This window comes from Somniosus microcephalus, chromosome 7 (assembly GCF_052327205.1).
Source record: "Somniosus microcephalus isolate GS21.2 chromosome 7, FLI_Smic_1.0, whole genome shotgun sequence".
In the NCBI taxonomy this organism is placed as follows: domain Eukaryota; kingdom Metazoa; phylum Chordata; class Chondrichthyes; order Squaliformes; family Somniosidae; genus Somniosus; species Somniosus microcephalus.
Window position 1 is genome coordinate 135,039,961 of NC_140993.1, and position 21,244 is coordinate 135,061,204.

The window sequence follows — 21,244 nt, forward strand, 5'->3', positions numbered from 1 at the left end:
TTTTTTCTTTCTTTCTCTGCCTTGGTATTTGCTAGAATACAGCCCCTGTCCTATATAATTGACTTGCAACCAGATGGGTACATTGGCAGAATTATTAACTTATGTTATAAAGTGCAGGTAACAGCTGATTCAAACCTGTCTAGCTGAATGGAAGACAGGGTAAACTTGAAGCAAAGTGCTATTCCACTTTCCTTTGATTTGACAGCAGGTCCTTGAGTGGGATGTGTTATTAAATTTTCTAGCTGAGATCTAAAATCTCGCTGAGACACTGCAAGTAACTGACTTCTGCATCAATAATTATATAATTTCAGGCTTACTCATATGGCAACATAAAAAGAGCAAGACATTTAGATATAAGTCAGATGTCGCCAAGCCTTATGGGGGCGAAATTCCCCTAGTTTGTGCCTCCGGTGGGAGGCGCTAACAGGGTGCAAATGGCTTTTCGCCCCCACCCCACCCCCGAGGCAATAACCGCGCCTCCCGCGAAATCCCGCGGGAGGTTAGTGGTGGCGCGACCGGGTCTCGCCCCGATCTTCTGAACCCGGAGATCATGATGTCATCTCTGGGCGCAACGCCCCGGTAGCGCCTCGGGAGAAAAATTCACACTTGCGCCCCGCAGCAGCGCCGGGCGATGTTACCGACTGCTGCAGGGGGTTGCGAACAGTGAGGCCGGCTGCTCGTGGGGCGCCATTTAAAGGCACGGTGGGTGGCCAGCAAAAAATGCCAATTTAAAAAAAACTATTTTTGGCCACCGGTCACGGCGTCTGTGTCGCGATCGCTCAGCCCGGCACTCTGCTTGAGTACCAGGCTGATCGCGCGGCACTCCCGCTCCCCGGTGGCCCAGAAATCTACAATGAAACCTGCAGAGCTCGCAGCGCAGGGCCCTTCCCTTTAATGCAGGGAGGAGCCCCTGCAGAGTGGCACTGCTGAGCACAGCGCCCCGGATCAGGACATTCCCCGCCTCCTGCACTCCAAGAGGCAAGTGGAGCGCTTGATTTATTGCTCCACGTCCTTCTTGGAGCAAAAAGAGGGAATTTTACAAATGTTTGAAAAGGTTAAACGTTCCAAACATTTTTCACCTAACGCCCCAAACGGCCCACTAAGGGAATTTCTCCCATGAGTCTTAATTCGGGTCCCCAGAAATTCAGGTCCCCACGGGTGATTACACGCTGGGTACTCATGCGTAGGCCCAATGAAAGTGCTGATTTCATGCATACACTGTGCATGCGCGGGAAACCGGAACTTCCGTTCCCTTAAAGGAAGGGGTTCATAGGTCGAACGCATGCGCCGGAGAGGCAGCGCGTACGCCTGGAACTTCCGTTTTTTTTGCAGCTTTCTCCGGGAGGGTAAGTCTCCAGGAGTTACACTTTTAAAAAGCAGTTGCAAGGCCTGCTTTTAACAAGGTAAGTGGTGAATTAAGTAAAATCTAAACATTTTTTCCACAGGTTTATTATTTTTAAATACTTTAAAGAAAGGTAAGTTTATTTTTAGCCCCGTTAGAAACTGTAATTAATTTTTCAAAAATTTAAATTATTGTTTAAAATAGTTATTTTATGTAATTTATTGTTATTTTAAAAATGTGATTTTTAAAAAATGTATTTGAAGTTTAATTATGTTTTGGGGCTGATTTGTATTTATAGTTTTGACAGCTCTTCCTGTCAAATTTATGAATGGGCATTCCCTGCTACCATTGGCTCTCCATGGCCCACATGATCCCAGGGGACGCTTTGAACTAACTGCGCCCCTGGGATACGCAAGCACTGCATGCCGGCAGTTGGAGCAGGCCCAGGATCGGAATCCCACACGGGCCCACAGCACAACAGGCAGCGTGCTAGGTAAGTGCAGGTCGGAGGCTTGCACCCGCGGGAAGCCTCCGACCCGAATTTCTGGGCCATTATATTGTATTGACAGATAAGATAGACTCAATGGATATTTTCCACACAGATTCACAGATATATGTACAAATGATGAATTTTGTAGCTGTCATCTGGCTGAAAATATTAGAGAAGCTCAGCCAGTTTCCCAGCTCTATATCACTATAAGCTTTGAAATAGTGAACTGCCCCAACGTAAGTATTAAATGCCCTCATGCCCTGCATGGTGTGTAAACCTGTTTTTTCCTGGAGATGGATGAATAGAATATGAACCTGAACCCAAAAATCTGATATCATCTAAATCTGCGGGGTGGAGAGGAGGTGAGGGGAAGCGGGGGTGGGGGAGGGGGGTGGCGTGAGGCTCAAACAAACAGACTGATCCAATCTGACTTTTTGTTGGTTCCACTCAGATTTGGGGACATGTTTTTTTTTCCAAAGTCTAATATTAACACAATTGTGCAGTCACAGTGTACACACTTGGAAATTATTCAATATTGTAATTTTTTGCTCCAGCACTTTCCAAAGCAAGAAGTGACAGGCTCAGTTTGGGATTCAGTTCAGGTGAACAAAAGGAGACAAAGAAAACAAAAGCTGGGTAAAAATTGGGCCTTGTGGCACCTGTTTTACAAGCGTAAAATAAGCATATTGAGGGCCAATTCAATAGACTAACATGCTGCGTTCCAACAACGTGTGAAAGATATCCGAGCCAAAATTGGGCCAGACAATTTTTCAGGTGCCCTGGCAGCTGTCTTAAACAGACAGTAAAATTTTCATCCTTGTTTTCAAATCCCTCCATGGCCTCCCCTCTCCCTATCTCTGTAATCTGCTCCGGCCCTACAAACCTCCAAGATCTCTGCACTCCCTTTAATTCTGGCCTCTTGTGCATCCCCATTTTCATCTCTCCATCATTGGCAGCCATGCCTTCAGCCGCCTAGGCCCTAAGCTCTTCAATGCCCTCCTTAAACCTCCCTGCCTTTGTACATCTCCCACTGAAGGGATAATTACAATCCTAGCCCTTTTGGGCTATTCCAGGTCAGGCGTATTCCCCAGATGTTCATCCTCAACATAAGTTAGAGATAGCCGAATTCCATAAGATGCTTAAATGGGGCTAAAGGTTCAGGCTATCTCTCCCCAAAGGAAAGGAATGACTAAAGATGTTACCGTCCTCCGGATAGTACTTTTTAATAGGTTGAACTAGACTGTGACCTTCTGGATATTATGAGGGTCCGGAATACCCCCCAGATTTCTGCAACTCCTTACAAAAGAGTGTACAGAATTTGTGGGTTCGCGAGTCTATGCAGATTCACTCTTTGAGACAATTCTAAAAATATATAGTTTTATTTAAGAGCCGGCATTCAGTTAACATCTGTTGAATCAGTCGCAATATTAACAATTCAAAGTACAATTAGCTTACATTTCTTATTTCTCAGAGATCCTTATTCTCAAATCTTTACTTTGTTATATTTTTTATTTCTACATCCAGAACATCGTTACATTTCTTATTTCTTATTTCTAAATCCTTACATTTCTTATTTCTTATTTCTAAATCCAGAACATCGTTACATTTCTTATTTCTAAATCCAGAACATCCACCAAAAATCAATACTTTAACTTCCCGAGACTCATCGTTAAAAACTTACAGAGATGCCTCTGGAAAGTTGAGAAAGGCCCTGCCCGTTCAGCATGTTCTGATGTTCTGTTGAAAAAGGTCTTATTTTTATACCCTTTTGGCTTTGGTTTCTTCTTTGATGTTCTCTGCTGATGTCAGCTAATTGTCTTTATTGATACCTCTGTTTGAATGCTTTCTATGTTACTATCAATTCAACTATTGCATGCATAATTATTTCTCTATTTTTAGGTGTTCCAAAAACCATCATAAAAACAATGACAGCTATGGTTTCTGTTTGATATCATTCTTACCAAAGATTCTTCATTCAATTCTTAATTTTGGCTTAACTGCTTTTTTGCAGACATTGTGGGGGTGATTTTCATTCAGAAGTCGGGAAGGAGGCGGGACTACAACTTTTGGGGTTGTAGTCCCGCCTCCATCGAGATGCGGCCAATCCATGTGATTTTAACTTGATTGACCTTGTTGAGCCCGCCCAGTGGGCTCAGCAGACCAATTAAGGGCCACCCGGCAACAGGTGACGTCACAGACTGAAATTTCATCAGTCGAGACGTTTTGACAGATGAAATATCAGTTTTTCACAGCTGTTTGGAGCTGTCAAACACTGACAGTCTTACTTCTAACCTGAGTCCTTTTACACAGACTCAGTTAGAAATCTCACTGGCACAGAAAGCTGCAGGCTGTCACTTTTGACAGATCGCAGCCATTCTGCTTTCTGTGCCGGTTAGATGATGGACTCCCGAAACCTAGAGGAAGGAAGGCTGAAAAGGTAAGTACAGGTAATTTAAACTTCTTTACACACTTTAGACACACCAAACACACTTACCTTTGCACTCATGCACCCATCACTCACCTGAACACCGACATCTCAATCCCTCCAAGTCCTTCAACCTGACGTCCCGACTCCTCTAACTTGGCATGGTTTGGAGCCGTCGGGAATCCCACACTTCAAGCTTTAAAATAGGGATTAGACTAAAAACTGCCTGTTAACTACCTGTTAACAGGCAGTTAATTGGCACTAATCCCTTCCCGCCTCGGGTAGGCGGGTCCCAGTGCGGGGCGGGTACCTGCCTCCTTTGAAACTTACATGGAGATGGGTTGTGGGCGGGATGTTGTCGGGACCCCCGAATTCGAGACTTTAACCCCCCACACACCTCCAATCCCAACTCCACGGGTCAATGAAAATCGACTCCCGTGTCTTTCCTTATTCTCCATATTCAATACAACACAATGCAATTGCTTGGTGTCTCTATTGAAGTTATATCTTCAAAGTCTTGTTGGCATGGTTTTTACTATATGTAAATCAAAACCACTTTAACTGTGTGTTTACTTGTTTTCTAGCTACGTATCTCAATTGGTTGCATAGTTAATCTTATGGTTCCTGTTTTCCAAGTTTCTTTTCTTGATGTCATGTTTCAAAGGCACATGCCTCTTTTAATGTTTGTATTTCTGTTTCAACGTGTTAGTTTGTAACACCTTAAACTGGACCTTCTCATTGTGTTCGTTGCAAACCGTAGACCTTTCGGAACCACCAATGGTTTGCTTCAATCTTTCATTGTTTTAGAATATTTAACTAATTCCCATTTCAAAGCTTGTTTACAGCTTTGTTATCAACTGATCTTTTCTCAGAAGCCTGTATTTCTGTTTACAGCCTGTCTGCTGAGACTTGTGTCTGTTAAACCCAGTGTGTACTTTATTAATAATATTAGAAATCTGTTCATAGTATTGTGTATTTCTCTGAATCACGGCTATTCCTTCACACCTCCTCCTTTAAGACGCTCCTTAAAACCTAACTCTTTGACCACCTGTCCTCCCAAGTTGCCACTCCACCCTCCCGTGAACTTATGTTCAGCTTTTTAAAATGGACAAGTTGATGTGGAGCTGCACAGGCACTGTCACTCATCCAATTAATAGTAATGAGGCCTGAGACCCAACTTCAGACTAGCCTCGGACCTCCAAGTTTGGGCACTGGTGCACCGCTGGATATACACCCAAAAACAGACCATAACCAATTTGTACGCTCAAAAATATCTAAACCCAAATTGACTCACCTGTATTGGTCCTAATTTTATATAAATGACAAAGTCAAGTAAGTTTTTCCCTCGTGTTGGTTCTCTCACCATCTGCCGCAGGCCCAGTCTGGCAGCTATGTCATTCAGAACTTGGTCAGTAGTGGTGCTACCAAGCCACTCTTGGTGATGGACTTTGAAGTCCCCCACCCAGAGTACATTCTGTGCCCTTGCTACTCTCTGCGCTTCTTCCAAGTGGTGTTCAACATGGAGGAGTACTGATTCATCAGCTGAGGGAGGGTGTTAGGTAGTAATCAGCAGGAGGTTTCCTTGCCCATGCTTGACCTGAAGCCATGAGACTTCATGGGGTCCAGAGTCAATGTTCAGGACTCCCAGGGCCACTCTCTCTCAGCTGTATACCACTGTGCTGCCACCTCTGGTGGATCTGTCCTGCCAGTGGGACAGGACATACCCAGGGATGGTGATGGAGGAATCTGGGACATTGGCTGAAAGGTATGATTCTGTGAGTATGACTATGTTGCTTAACTGGTCTGTTGGCACAACAACAACAACAACTTGTATTTATATAACATCTTAAACGTAGTAAAACATCCCAAGGCGCTGCACAGGACTATTTTAAGACAAAAAAATTGACACCGATCCACATAAGGATAAATTAGGGCAGGTGACCAAAAGCTTGGTCAAAGAGGCAGGTTTTAAGGAGCATCTTAAAGGAGGAAAGAAAGTCCCCAGATGTTGGCGAAGAGGACTTTGTAGGGTCGACTGTGCCATTGTCATGTCCGAAGCCGATGCCTCGGTTGATGCCGGCTGGTTCGCCTGGTTTTATTCTTATTTTTCATAGCAGTTTGCTATAACTGAATGGCTTGCTAGGCCATTTCAGAGCCAACCACATAGGCCAGACCAGATAAGGACAGCAAATTTCCTTTCCTAAAGGCAATAAATGAACCAGATGGGTTTTTATCTGATAGTTCCACAGCTACCATCACTGAATCTAGCTTTTGTAATTCCAGATTTATTTAATTAACTGCTGTGGTGGGATTTGAACTCATGTTTCAATTACAGTGGATTATGAGTCCATGTCTCAGGATTAACTAGTCCAGTAACATAACCACTATGCTACCATTCTCTTAGCTTTTTCTGGATGCAATTGTGAGAAAAAGTGGGTGCAGAATCAGAGCTGTTACATACATTGTGCCTCCGTCTTGCGCTGTCCCAGTGTTTCCTCTGGTTTCAAAATTATACTGCATCCGCACCAGGACTTTCCATTTAAATTAGATTAAAATTTCCTTTTGATGGCATCTTCAGCACCTGCTACATGTTACAAGTTTCAGGTCTGCCTTAGATATTCTCTTGGGTACAGCAGTTTTGGTCACTCCTGTTTTACTTTCAGGATTGTGCCAATTATACAATAGTGTAACAATTACACCCTTTTGTGATCTGAACTGGATATCATATCTTTTGCACATACCTTCACCCTCCAATCTTTCTGAAAGTGGACTGAAAAGCTTTAATACGATGAAGCCAGATATGAATTGCTAAACTGCTTTATCTTACAGACAGCAAGTGAAAGTTGCTGAGTAACAGTACTTAATTAATACTTTACAGCTGTATTCACAAAAGAGGGGGTGATGCAGATGTTGAAGTTAAGGTGGAAGATAGTGAAATATTGGATGGGATAAACATAGTAAGAAAGTAAGTATTAAGGGGTTTAGCATCCTTGAAAGTAGATAAATTGCCAGTGCCAGATGAAATATATCCGAGGCTATTAAAAGAAGCAATGGAGGAAATTGCGGAGGCTCTGACCATCACTTTCCAATCCTTCCTGGCTACAGGAGTGATGCCAGAGGATTGGAGAACTGCTAACATTGTACCATTGTTTAAAAAGGGAGGAAGGGAAAAACTGAGCAATTACAGGCCAGTTAGTTTAATCTCGGTTGTGGGCAAATTATTGGAATCAATTCTGAGGGATAGTATAAACCTTAATTTAGAAAGACACAGATTAATCAAAGACAGTCAGCATGGTTTTGTTAAGGGTTTTTGGTGTCTGACTAACTTGATTGAATTCTTTGAGGAGGTAACAAGGAGGGTCGATGAGGTCAGTGTGTTTGATGTAGTCTACATGGATTTTAGCAAGGCTTTTGACAAGGTCCCACATGGCAGGCTGATCAAAAAAGTAAATCCCATGGGATCCAAGGGAGAGTGGCAAATCTGATCCAAAATTTGCTCAGTGGCAGGAAGCAAAGGGTAATGGTTGAGGGGAGTTTTTGTGACTGGAAGGCTGTCTCTAGTGGGGTTCCAAGGGATCAGTACTCGTCCCTTACTTTTTTAGTATATATTAATGATTTAGACTTAAATGTAGGGTGCATGATAAAGAAATTTGCAGATGATACAAAAATTAGCCATGTGGTGGACAGTGAGGAGGAAAGCTTTAGACTGCAGAAAGATATCGATGAACTGGTCAGTTGGGCAGAAAAGTGGCAAATAAAATTCAATCCAGAAAAGTGTGAGGTAATGCATTTGGGGAGGGGCAATAAGGCAAGGGAATACACAATAAATGGTAGGATACTGAGAAGTGTAGAGGAACAGAGGGACCTTGAACTGCATGTCCACAGATCCCTGAAGGTAGAAGGACAGGTCAATAAAGTAGCTAAAAAGGCATAAGGAATGCTTTCCTTTATTAGCCGAGGCATACAATATAAGAGAAGGGAAGTTATGCTAGAACTGTATACAACACTGGTTAGGCTGCAGCTAGAGTACTGTGTGCAGTTCTGGTCACCACATTACAGGAAAGATGTGATTGCACTAGAGGGGGTGCAGAGGAGATTTACGAGGATATTTCCAGGACTGGAAAACTTTAGTTATGAGGAACGATTGGATAGGCTGGGGTTGTTTTTCTTGGAACAGAGGAGGCTGAGGGGAGATTTAATTGAGGTGTATAAAATTATGAGGGGCCTAGATAGAGTGGATAGGAAGGACCTATTTCCCTTAGCAGTGGGGTCAATAACCAGAGGGCATAGATTTAAAGTAATTGATAGACAGATTAGAGGGAAGATGAGGAGAAGTTTTTTCACCCAGAGGGTGATGGGAATCTGGAACTCACTACCCGAAAGGGTGGTAGAGGCAGAAACCCTCATCACATTTAAAAAGTACTTGGATGTGCACTTAAAGTGCCGTAACCTACAGGGCTACGGACCTAGTGCTGGAAAGTGGGATTAGGCTGGGTAGCTCTTTTCTGACCAGCACGGACAAGATGGGCCGAATGGCCTCCTTCTGTGTCGTAATTTTTCTATGATTCTAACAGACATAATCAAATCTCACCTTGATTAAACTAACTACAGGACTCTCCTCAAGAGCAAGAAAAAGAAAAATACCTATGTAAGAGGCCGAATGCCTGTTCCAGACAGGTGCCACAGATGGCTGGGTAGTCGCCTAGGCCTATAAGCCGGTACCCATACTCCTGGTGCTGATCAGGTACAGGGCATTTCTCCCTGAAATTGCCCCTTGTTGCACCTATTTTACGCCCATTAGGCCTGTCCCTACTCTTGGCCTTCATATGAGTGTTCCTAGTGATCTGTGACTGTAAATATCCCATGGCAGCAGTGATATTGCAGATGCCAGTAACATTCTCGCTCCTCATTTACAATAGTGACTCCACTTCAAAAGTACTTCATTGGCTGTAAAGCGCTTAGAGACATCCAGTGGTCGTGAAAGGTGCTATATAAATGCAAGTCTTGCTTTCTTTTTCATTCGGCCCTGTTCCACACAGGTGGCCAGTGGTCCCCTTCACATTTTAAACCATGTTTTGGATGCTACTAGGCAGATCCTCAAAGAATCTAACAGTCACTCATGATCTGAAAGCATTCTTCTTTTAAAAGCTGGGCCCCAATGATGTAGATCTCTGGTCAAGCAGCTGGGGACATCTGTAACCTAACTCTCTGGACAGGTGCTTCCTGCTCCTCTGAAATCATCTCCTCCGCCTCCTGCTCACTTGTGCTCTATGCATCACCTAGGCTTCTCTCCTCAAATTGAATATCTGGGTCTAACACGGAGGATGCCTATGTGCTGGTACTTGCCTGAATCAGATGCAGCACAAGGTGCTTGGTGAGTTGCTGACTGAGTGGTCATGGATGGCCTTGCTGCAGTTTCTAGTTCATGTCGAAGAAAGATAAAAAGTGAAGTACTAGGGAAATTTCCTCAGAGGTACTACTACTAGAATAACAGCAACAAAAGCAACAAAAACCCACAATCACAATAACAGCAAATTGCATTTGTGTAGCGCCTTTAATATAGAAAAACATCCTAAAGTGCTTCACAGAGGCATAATCAAAAACTGAATGCCTAGTGGCCATGTAAACGGGGTTCCTGGGTCTGTGGCCGTGTAACCAGGGTTCCTGCACCTGTGGCTGTGCAACAGGGACTTCTGGATCTGTGGCTGTGTATCCGGAACTCCTGCACAAGTGCCGTGTAACCGGGGCTCTTGCACCTCTGGCCGTATATGGGGCTCTCGTACCTTGGTAAGTATACATCTCTGTAATCCAGACTTTTTGATCAACCGGCACCACGCCGGTCCCATCGGTGCCTGATAAAAAAGAGTTTCCTGTATTAGGAGGAGTAAACAAAAGCTTAGTTAAAGAGATGGGTTTTAAGGAGGGTCTTAAAGGAGGAGAGGGGTTTGGAGAGGAAAAATGTTTAAGGGATAACATTTCAGAGCATGGGGCCTGATGACATGGCTGCTAATAGAGGGGAAAGGGGAGAGTTTGGGGTTTGTAGGGCTGGAGGAAATAGAGACATAGGGAGAGATAAAGACTTGATGGAATTTAAACATGAGGAGAAGAATTTTAAATTTGAGGCGTTTGTGGACCTGGAACCAGTGTAGGTCAGTGAGGATAGTGGTGGTGGGCAAGTGGAACTTGATGTGGGATTGGATAGTGGCAGCAGAGTTTTGTTTGAACTGAAGTTTACGGAGGATGGAGGATGAGAGGCTGTCCTGGAGAGCATTGGAATAGTCAAGTCTGGGTGTGACAAAGGCATGGATGAGACATTTGCGACAGGTGGCCTGAGGTAGGTTCAGAAGTGGGTAATGTTACACAGCTAACTGCATGAAGGGCTGCCTTAGCTAAGCAGCTGGCATGCTTGGCTTGATGTATAGAAACCGAGGTATCAGTGCTTGTGGGAGTATATACGATGGAATGTACATGAGGGACCAGTGTCATATAAACACTGAACCAAGGCTGTGCCCCTTGCTTCACTATCCCTAGCCTCCTCCTTAATTTACGGGTCCTAGATCTCATGTTCACACTCCTCAAATTATGTCAGATCTCTTCCTCTGACTCTGTTCTCTTGTGCATCTCCACCCCCATCGCCCAGGTCTACCTGTCTGCTGGCCGGCTCGCCAGTCAATATTGCGCTGACTTAGAGGCCCCCTGCCAGCAGCAATGGACAAACATTCCACCCGCTGCCCACTGGTGCCATGCCTAGAGTGAACATCTACCCATTTTCTGGTCATGCTTTGGCCGAAATTGCAGTGCACAAATTGGCTGCCATGTTTCCCTACATTACAACAGTGACTATACTTCAAAAAGTAATTCAATGCCTGTGATACACTTTAAGACGTTCTGAAGTCATGAAAGGCACTATATAAAGGTAAGTTCTTTCTTGTATCAGGAGTTGTGGTTCTCAGCATTATAAGTACTCTTTCAGTACTATATTATGATGTTGTGCTGATGTTTTAATCTTACAAGATATTTTGGAAGGACGGGGATTTTATGCATGAAAATACTGTAGGATATTGATTTGGTTTTTAATTAATTTTAAAAATGTAGTTTCAAAAGACATTGAAATGTGGTGTACAGTTCTTACATAGAGGAGATACCCCAACCTTTGAACTTTTTTGGGTTGCACTGACACCTTTTGCTAAAATAGGAAAAGGAATTTGTTCTGTCTGACATTGGTGATAGGTACTCGATTGCCTTGGCCTGAGCACATGGAGTTTGATAGTGCTGTTATCACTGTATTGTGCCTGGAAGTGTGTGTGTGTGGCAGCCATTCTAAAAGCAACATGAACTGAACTCTGCTGACGGTCTCTGGATTATCTTTGCAAACGCAATATTTGGCGACAAGGATGGCTGAAATCTCTCTTCCACCACCTCCTCCCTTCCTCGCACTACCCGGTGAGCCCCCGATCCCATGGGTTCACTGGTTACAGTCCTTTGAAACCTACCTCATTGCTCTTGGACTAGAAACTGTGAGTACGGCTCGGAAAAAGGCACTGTTATCCCATTGCTTGGGAGCGGAGGGCCAGCGTGTTCTTGGGACATTATGCACAGCAGACTCAATCCAAACATATGATGAGGCTGTGGCTCTGTTACGCACACACTTCTCTGCCCCACAAAGTGCCCTCCTGCGGCGATTCATTTTTAGACAGCGTCACCAACTCCTTGGCAAGTCGGTGCATCAATACGTGGCTAATTTGAGGGGGTTAGCTAGCTTGTGCAAGTTCGGTGCACTACAAGATGAGATGGTGCGTGATCAACTAATAGAGCACACAAACAAAGTGAAAGTGCGTGAAAGACTGTTACTCGAGTCCGACGATCTGTCGTTGTCACAGGCAGTCAACATTGCCTTTCAAGTGGAGTCTGCAGCCGAATGTGCAGCAAACTAGCACACACACCCAGTGACAGCACCCTCGGCCCCGACAGCTCTGACACGGTAATGCTCGCGCGACGGCAGCAACGCGCATCCGCGGCAACAGTGTGGAAACTGCGGACCTCGTTCACATGCTACCAGAGTGCAGAATTGTCCCGCGCGCGGCCAAGCCTGTCGCAATTGTGAAAAACAAAATCACTTTGCCAATGTCTGCCGCTCTGCCCCGGTTTCTACAAATGAACACTCTCAGTCCTCAAGCACTATAATTCACAACGTGAGCTCTGGGCCAGTAGTGGCTTTCAAGTCATGCACAATTAACCTGAATGATGTGTGCATCCCGCTGCTGTTGGATACCGGTGCCAGCGTCTCACTGCTGAATGTGGACACATTCAAACGCTTTTTCAGCTCCCTGCCACTCTCTGCGCCCTCCACTACCCTTTGCGGGTATGGTAATTTGAAAATTGGACTAGTGGGCTCAGTCAACATCACTGTACGCTATGGAACAAAAGTTTTGCCAGATTTTTGTTTTCATGTGGCACACCAAGGAGCTAACCTGACGGGACTGGATCTTTTCACTGACCTGGGTTTTTCTCTCTTGGACACTGGCAGGTCTGCGATTCTGCATGTCGCCTCACCATGGCGCCAAACATGGCCAGCACTCTTCGAGGGTCTGGGCTGCCTGACTGCCTTCACCCACCAGCCCATGGTTGACTCCACCATTACCCCTGTCATTCAGCCACTGCGCCGCATCCCGCTTGCTCTCCGTGACAGGGTCACAGCTGAACTAAAGCAGCTACTGGAAGCCGGCATCATGGAACCAGTTGATGCCTCCCCATGGGTCTCCAACCTGGTGGTCGTAATGAAAAAGTCAGGTGGTCTACGCGTCTGTGTCGATCTTCGAGCAGTGAATAAGGCCGTAATCCCGGACAAGTATCCACTGCCCACGTCAGAGGAACTCACAGCGCAGTTCTATGGTTCCATCCTGTTCTCGAAACCGGACCTTCGACAGGGCTATCTACAGGTTCCCCTCTACCCCAGCAGCAGGGACCTCACTGCTTTTGTGACACATGCTGGCGTCTTTCGGTGCACCAGGATGCCATTTGGACTTAGCTCTGCACACAGCTGCTTCCAAAAGGTGATGTCCTCTGTGTTCGCGGGCATTCCTGGGGTGGCCATCTACCTGGAAAACATCGTCGTGCATGGGCCCTCGACCTCCACTCACGACGAACGCCTTCACAGAGTTTTCACAGCTCTAGCAAAACACAAGCTCACACTGAATGGCGAAAAGTGTGTCTTTGCTGTTTCAGAGATTGAATTTGTGGGGTTTTGGTTGTCGGCTGATGGTATATCCCCACTCCAGTCAAACGTGGATGCCATTCACCGCATCCCAAAACCCAGCTCTGCAGCACAGGTTGCCTCCTTCCTTGGCATGACTGGGTACTACCTGAAGTTTTTGCCCCAGTGCTCAGCCACCACAGCCCCACTGCGCCAGCTCCTGCGAAAGGATGAGCCCTGGGTCTGGTCACAAGCCTGCACGGAAGCTGTTCGCCTCCTCAAATCGCAGCTCACGTTGCCTCCAGTGTTGGCTCACTTTGACGTCGCCAGCCCCATCCTCGTCACCTGCGACGCGTCTGCTGCAGCTGTGCGGGCGGTGTTATCGCAAATACAAAATGGAGTCGCCTTTGCCTCCTGAGCCCTTAGCCCCACCGAACAGAAGTACAGAAGGCGAGCGTGAGGCGCTGGCGTGCATCTGGGCATATGAGCGGTGGCACCTGTACACGTATGGCCGTGCCTTCACCCTGCGAACCGATCACCAGGCTCTCACTGCCCTGCTGTCGACATCCGTCATGGGCCACAGACCACTGCGTCTACACCGCTGGTCTGACCGCCTCCGCCAATACAATTTCAGTCTCCAGTTCACACCAGGACGTGACAATGTTGTTGCAGATCTGCTCTCCTGCACTGTCTCTGCCCCAGCCCCACTCGTCGGGTCTGAACATGTGGAACAGGATATCGTCCAGTCGCTCTCCAGGAGCTCAAAGAGGCTTCTGAACAGGATCCGGCCCTCTCCCAGCTGTGCACCTTCATCAGGGATGGCTGGCCTCGCAAGGTGCCTGAGGAACTGCCTGCGTACTCCAGAGTTAAAGAGGAGCTCTCCTGCTGGAATGACTCCTGTGTTGCACGTGGGCTCTTCACTGTGGTCCCAAGTGCCCTTTGTGCGCGTGTTTTATCCATGGCGCATGAGGGCCACTTGGGCATAGTGAAGCTCAAACAACGATGCCGAGACCTAGTGTGGTGGCCGGGTATCGACAGGGAAATCGAGGCCCTGGTCAAGGACTGTGCAGCCTGCCTTGTAAGTGGCAAGACTGGCCACCAAGCTCCTCCACCCCTGTAACCCCTTGCCTGGCCCTCTCAGCCCTGGGAGCACCTGCAGCTGGACATCTGCGGGGAGATCCATGGTGTCCCCCACCATCAACGGTTCCTAGTGCTGACTTATGACCTGCACTCAAAATGGCCAGAGGTCACTGCCGTGGGCTCTGTCACCTCTCGGGTCATCATTGATATCCTTGAGTCCCTCTTCTCCCGCTGGGGGCATCCAAAGGCCATCACCACAGACAATGGCCCCCAAATGGTCTCTTCGGAACTCTCCTCTTACCTTGAGAGTAAGGGCATCCGTCACATTCGCACAGCGTACTACCACCCCGAGTCAAATGGGGGGGTGGAGCGTTTTAACCAGACACTGAAAAATGGCCTCAGAGCACACCTATCCCAGGGGTGTGCGTTTGACAAGGCCCTCCTCCACACACTGCTGCACTACATAGCCTCCCAGCATTCCACTACAGGGGTCTCACCCGCATCCCTCATGCTAGGCCGTGAGCTCATGCTGCCCCTTGGCAGGCTCCGCCCCTCGCTAGCTCAGAGCCCTGCTCCACCAGCTCAAGCCACAGTCGCTAGACAGCAGGAGAAGATGAAACTCCGCTTCGACCAGTCGAAGAGGGCCAAGGCGCCCAACATCTCAGTCTCCGATTGGGTCAGAGTCCGCAGGCCTCACCGCAATAATAAGATGGCGTCATTCTGGTCCTCCCCTCTCCAAATCAGCCGCCAACTTGGACCAGCCACTTTCTGCCTCACTGACGGCTCTCGGTTGCATGCCAGCCGCCTTCGGAAGGTGCCAGCACCCCCTGATGCGGGATTATACGGACCTAACCCCCAAGCCTTACCCCCAGAGTGGCGGGATGCACATGTGACTCAGCCAGCCAACCCCCAAGCAGATGTTGTGCCTCAGCCTGCTCCTCACCAGTCCCCACCTCGGCCTGCTCTTCACCAGTCCGCACCTCGGCCTGTTCGTGCACGTTCTTGCCCTGGCCATCTACAGGACTTTGTCACTACATTTCATGTTTGAAATTCTGTGAGCGGGGAGGAAATGTTATGTCTGACATTGGTGATAGGTACTCGATTGCCTTGGCCTGAGCACATGGAGTTTGATAGTGCTGTTATCACTGTATTGTGTATAGGTATTCGATTGCTTGTGCCTGGAAGTGTGTGTGTGTGGCAGCCATTATAAAAGCAACATGAACTGAACTCTGCTGACGGTCTCTGGATTATCTTTGCAAACGCAACAGAATTGCTAAGATTTTCATACATTAATATCACATAATGCAATTTGTCTTTATTTATCAAAACAAATACCAGGTTTTGACTAAAAGTAAGGTTTATCACTGTACAGTTCAGATCTTGGCAGGTAATAGGATAAATCATCTCAGTCAATCAATGTTCTGTGTCATCTTTAGCAAACATCCCATGACGATTTCAATTACTGTTCCCATTGATTGGGTTTGAGAAGCATATGACTTCTTTTACAGTCAGCAGACAGAGAACACTTGTATCCAACATTCTAGGCTGGATTTGAACCAAGTTCCATGAATTTAAAGATTTGCAACTACTTCACCATATTATCCAATCCCTTTAGATAAGAATGGTACTGAAAAAAAAAACAGGGGAGAGGGTTGGGAGGAGAATTTTCTGAAATTGGTGTATTTGATTGGTGTTTGCCTTTTGCTTACATGGGATTAAAAGGACAGTTGTGAATTCTGTCAATGGCGGAAAAAAGCAACGGACATTAATAATTGAATCCATGCTGCATTTTCCAAAGAATGATTTGAGTCCCGATTTTAACTCGGGGTGGGAGTTGGGTAGGTGGGGGTCGAGTAGGTGACAAACCATCCTGACCTTGGCGGCGTGAGGCCCAGGAGATTTTAACACCCAGGCCTCACCTGCATGTCCCCGATCAGTCCTCGCTCGAAATCTGCTGCAAACTGCAGCTGGCAGGCAATAGCGGAGTGTCGGGCAGCAGGGGACTGCTGTTGCAGACCGGAGGAATGGTCCAGGGAACTACGTTAAGTCACTAGGAATGGGTTTGTGAGAGCCTCACGATTGGGGGAGGCGGGGAGAACCCGGGGCAGGGTGGCCTAAACTTTCCTGCTCCTTCTGGCTCCACAAGGAAAGTTAAAAGAAGTAACTCAACTTAATTTTTTGGGCCTCTTCTAGCCCGACTCCTCTTCCAACTAGGTTGGCCTGGCTGGAAAGCCACAGTGGCTTCTGTGCTTAGGCCTCTGGTTAAAATATCAGTCGGACCCTGGCTCTGCATATTTAAAGAAAGACCCTGCCAGTTTCCGGCAGGTGTCCTTCATGGCTGATCAGAAGAGGAGGTTAAAATCGGAACCTTTGGGAAGCGATCAAGACCTATGTGGGTAAGTCCCACAGGCAATTTAACTGCCCGCCCACCCAATTTGTGAGATGGTAGCAAACAACTTAATAATGTCTTTGTTGACTTAAATTGCTCTGCATGTGGTTGTTATAGTTGCTACAGTCTTAAATTTTTTCTAGGACTGAGTCACTAGGATGGGAGGATTTTCTTGGGCACTATGTCGACCTGCATTCAAGAGGTGTCTATTCAGAAGGGTTGCTAGCTCATCCATTTCCACAAATAGTAGACAAACAATTGGAGAGGTAAGAACAATTTTATGTAATTGCTGGCTTCCTCAGTTTCTGGGTATGATCAACTACGCTCACATGAAACCACCAACCGTCCATCAAATGCAGCAGAGGAGTATTCTGGACACAGTGAAAACAATGACCATGACTGTTGAGTCTGTGTGTCCCAGTTATGTTTAGGATCAATCACTGACACAGACAACAAGAATAACTTTTAACAGGTCTTTACTATTCGGAGGTCAGAGCTGAACTGCCCAGCAAATCCTTACACAACACTTATATACCGGTGTGGTCACCACCGGTATTACAGTATACAGCAGCCAAGAGAAAGTAGTACATCTCTTAAAGTAGTTCTCTTAAGGTGGAACAGGTTACATACACCACAATCCTCCCTTTTTAGCTTAACAGTTATATCCCCATTTAACATAACATAATAACATATATACAACTTCATGCAAAACAGTTCAAAGATTCAGTCTCTGAGGAGGCCTCCTGATTCGAGTTGGATAACGCCTTTCAGGGGTCTCTGATTCTCGTTGTTGGGGTGACTCATCTAGTTGGTCTCTTATGGATTGGACATCATCATCAGGTACATTCACTTCTGAGGTAGATGCTTCAGGTTCACTAACTTCTTCCACGGTTGTCTCTGCCGTAACCATGGGCTCGACCCTTGTTCTCGATTCTACCAGTTGGTCAGCATGACGCCGTATTACATTTTCACCAACATCTACCGTGTACATCAGGGGTCCTTGTCTGGCCCGAATTGTTCCAGATTGCCATTTCTCATTTTTATAATCCCGGGCTAACACTGGTTGTCCTATTTCGAAACTCCGAGTGGTCTTGTTATTTATATGCTGGAACTGTTTGTTTTCAACTTCCCTCCGCACATTTGGTTTTAACAAGTCCAACCTGGACCGCAACCTCCTGTTATAGAACATCATGGCAGGACTTTGGTTTGTCACTGCATGGGTGGCGTTTCGATATGCCAGTAGGAATTTGTCCACCTTGTGTTGTAGTGGAATCTGATCTTCGCTCATGGCCTTTATCGCTTTTTTGAACGTTTGTACAAATCTCTCGGCCAACCCGTTTGTAGCCGGATGATATGGGGCAGAGGTATAATGTTTCACCCCATTCTTCTTCATGAATCTCTGGAATTCTTCTGACACGAACTGCGGTCCGTTGTCTGAACATATTTGTTCTGGCAATCCATTTGTTGCAAATATCGTTCTTAACACCGCGATCGTCTTTTCCGAGGTAGTGGTAGTCATCTTAATCACTTCTGGCCATTTAGAATGTGCGTCCACCGCAATTAAAAGCATGGAGTCCATGAAAGGACCAGCAAAGTCAATATGTACACGTTGCCATGGGGTTGAAGGCCATTCCCATGGATGCAGCGGTGCAATCGGAGGTGCATTTTGCACTTTTTGGCACCCTGAGCAGCTTTTCGTCAGCTCCTCTATCTGTTGGTCGATACCCGGCCACCACACATAAGCCCTAGCAAGGCTTTTCATCTTGACTCCCCCCAGATGACCTTCATGCAGTTCCTTTAGAACTCTCTCTCTTAACTTAGGAGGAATAATCACCCTTGTTCCATACATCAATGTTCCTTGACAGACGGACAGCTGTTCTCGTCTTGCTGAGAATGCCGGTAACAGTGGATCACCATGTGCTGGCCATCCCTTCACTGTCACTTCGTAGACCCTGGACAGTGTCGGGTCGTTCCTGGTTTCTCTTTCAATACTTGCATTGGTGACTGGTAAACATTCAATGATGGTCGAGTGAAATAACTCCACCGGGTCAACCGTCGGTGCCTCCTCCTCTGTAGGTAGTGGCAGGCGCGACAGCCCATCAGCATTACCATGCTGCTTTGTACCTTTGAATTTGATCTGATATTGATGTGCCCCTAGGAAATGGGACCATCTCTGGAGTCTCTGTGCTGTCATCACCGAAACACCCTTCTTAGGGTTAAAAATGGATACCAACGGCTGGTGGTCTGTCAGAAGCGTAAACTTTTGGCCCTGCAGGTAATGATTAAACTTCTTTACTCCCCACACAAGGCAGAGAGCCTCCCTATCTATCTGAGCATAGTTGCGCTCAGCGGAGGTCAATGATCTGGATGCGAACGCAACTGGCCTCTCCAGGCCATTTGGCAACTTGTGTGAGAGTACTGCCCCAATACCATATGGAGAAGCATCACAAGCCAAACGAATAGGCAGCGTTGGGTTGAAGTGAGCCAACACTTCCTCTGAGGTGATCAATGCCTTGCTTTCGCGAAAGGCCCTCTTACAGTCCTCGCTCCACTTCCACGGTACTCCCTTCTGCAAAAGAGCGTTCAGCGGGTGCAGCACCGTGGATAAATTTGGCAGAAACTTATGGTAATAGTTAATCAACCCTAGAAACGACCTCAATTGGGATACATTATCCGGAGCGGGAGCCTTCACAACAGCTTCGATCTTGTCAGGAGACTTATGAAGCCCCTCCTGGTCAATGACATGACCACAGTACGAGATCCGCTTCTGAAAGAATTCACATTTCTGGTGATTAACTCGAAGACCATATTCTTTCAATCTGGTGAGCATCAGTTCCAAGTTTGCAAGGTGCTCCTCATCATCATCTCCTGTAATCAGAATATCGTCCAGGTAACATTGTGTACCTGGAATTCCCTGTAATACCTGCTCCATGGCCCTCTGCCAAATTGCCGGAGCCGATGCCACTCCAAAAACCAGTCTATTATACCGGTACAAGCCTCTATGCGTGTTGATCGTGAGACACTGGCGTGACTCTTCCTCAACTTCCATCTGTAAGTACGCCTGCACCAGGTCTATCTTGGTGAAGTGTTTCCCGCCAGACAACGAAGCGAAGATATCCTCAATCCGCGGAAACAGATACTGCACCATGTGAAGCACCAGATTAACAGTGATCTTGAAATCTCCACAGATGCGAACCTTCCCCGGTTCCCCCGGCTTGTTGCCCGATGAACGCTTCATGACGGGGACAATGGGCATGGCCCACTCACTCCAGTCTACCTTAGACAGTACTCCTGAATGTTCTAGCCCTTCCAGCTCAGCTTCCACAGCAGGTCGTATTGTATAAGGTACCGGTCTGCCTTTGAAAAATTTCGGGTTTGCATGTTCTTCAACCTTGATGTTTGCCGTAATTCCTCTCAGTGTTCCCAGTCCCTGTTGGAACACCTCTTTAGCATCGTCCAATATTCTGGACAATCGTTTAGGTTTGACATCTTTTGTACCGGAATCTACCGTTAGTGCTTTTAAGGAATGCCAGTCCATATTTATTTTCCTAATCCACTCCCGTCCCAGTAGTGGTGGACCTCCCTCAGGTAGCACATATAAGTCCATTCCTCGGCTTTCTTTGCCCTTGTGGACCACCTTTACCTCTATCTTCCCGATGGGGTATACTCTTTGCCCCGTGTATGTTTTCAATACAATCTCCGTATCCCGTAGGGGAATATGTGGGAATAACCTTTTGTAATCTTTCTTATTCATGACCGTCAATGCCGATCCAGTGTCCAATTCCATCTTCACTTGGACTCCTGCTATCTGAAGTGTGATCCAAATTGTTTGGAGGTCTGCTTCCTTACCAACATTGTGTACTCTTAGACTACCCAGTTCATTACTGCTGGAGTCTGAACCTGACTTCTGTTCGTTCAAACTGTTCTCTGTCACCTTGTGTACCTTTCTGTACTTTTCCTGCGGTGACTTTTTGTTGCTGGTCTTCTTTCCTGACCGGCATACTTTAGCTATGTGACCAAGCCTGCCACATTTTCTGCATTCCTGATTTTTGAACCAGCACTGGTTCTGATCGTGCATTGTCTTTCCACAACGATAACATTTTACTGTACTCAAGACCATTTGATTGGTGCTGAGTTCCGGTGACCGTAGCTGCATTTCCGCAGTGCCTCTCGCTGCGGCTTCGTGCGATGCTGCAATAGTGACAGCTTTATCAAGCGTAAGCTCATTCTCCTCAAGCAGTCGCTTTTGTGTTCCTTCTTTTAACAATCCACACACAAATTTATCTCTCAGCGCATCTGCTAGTCCTGTTCCAAACTGACAGAAC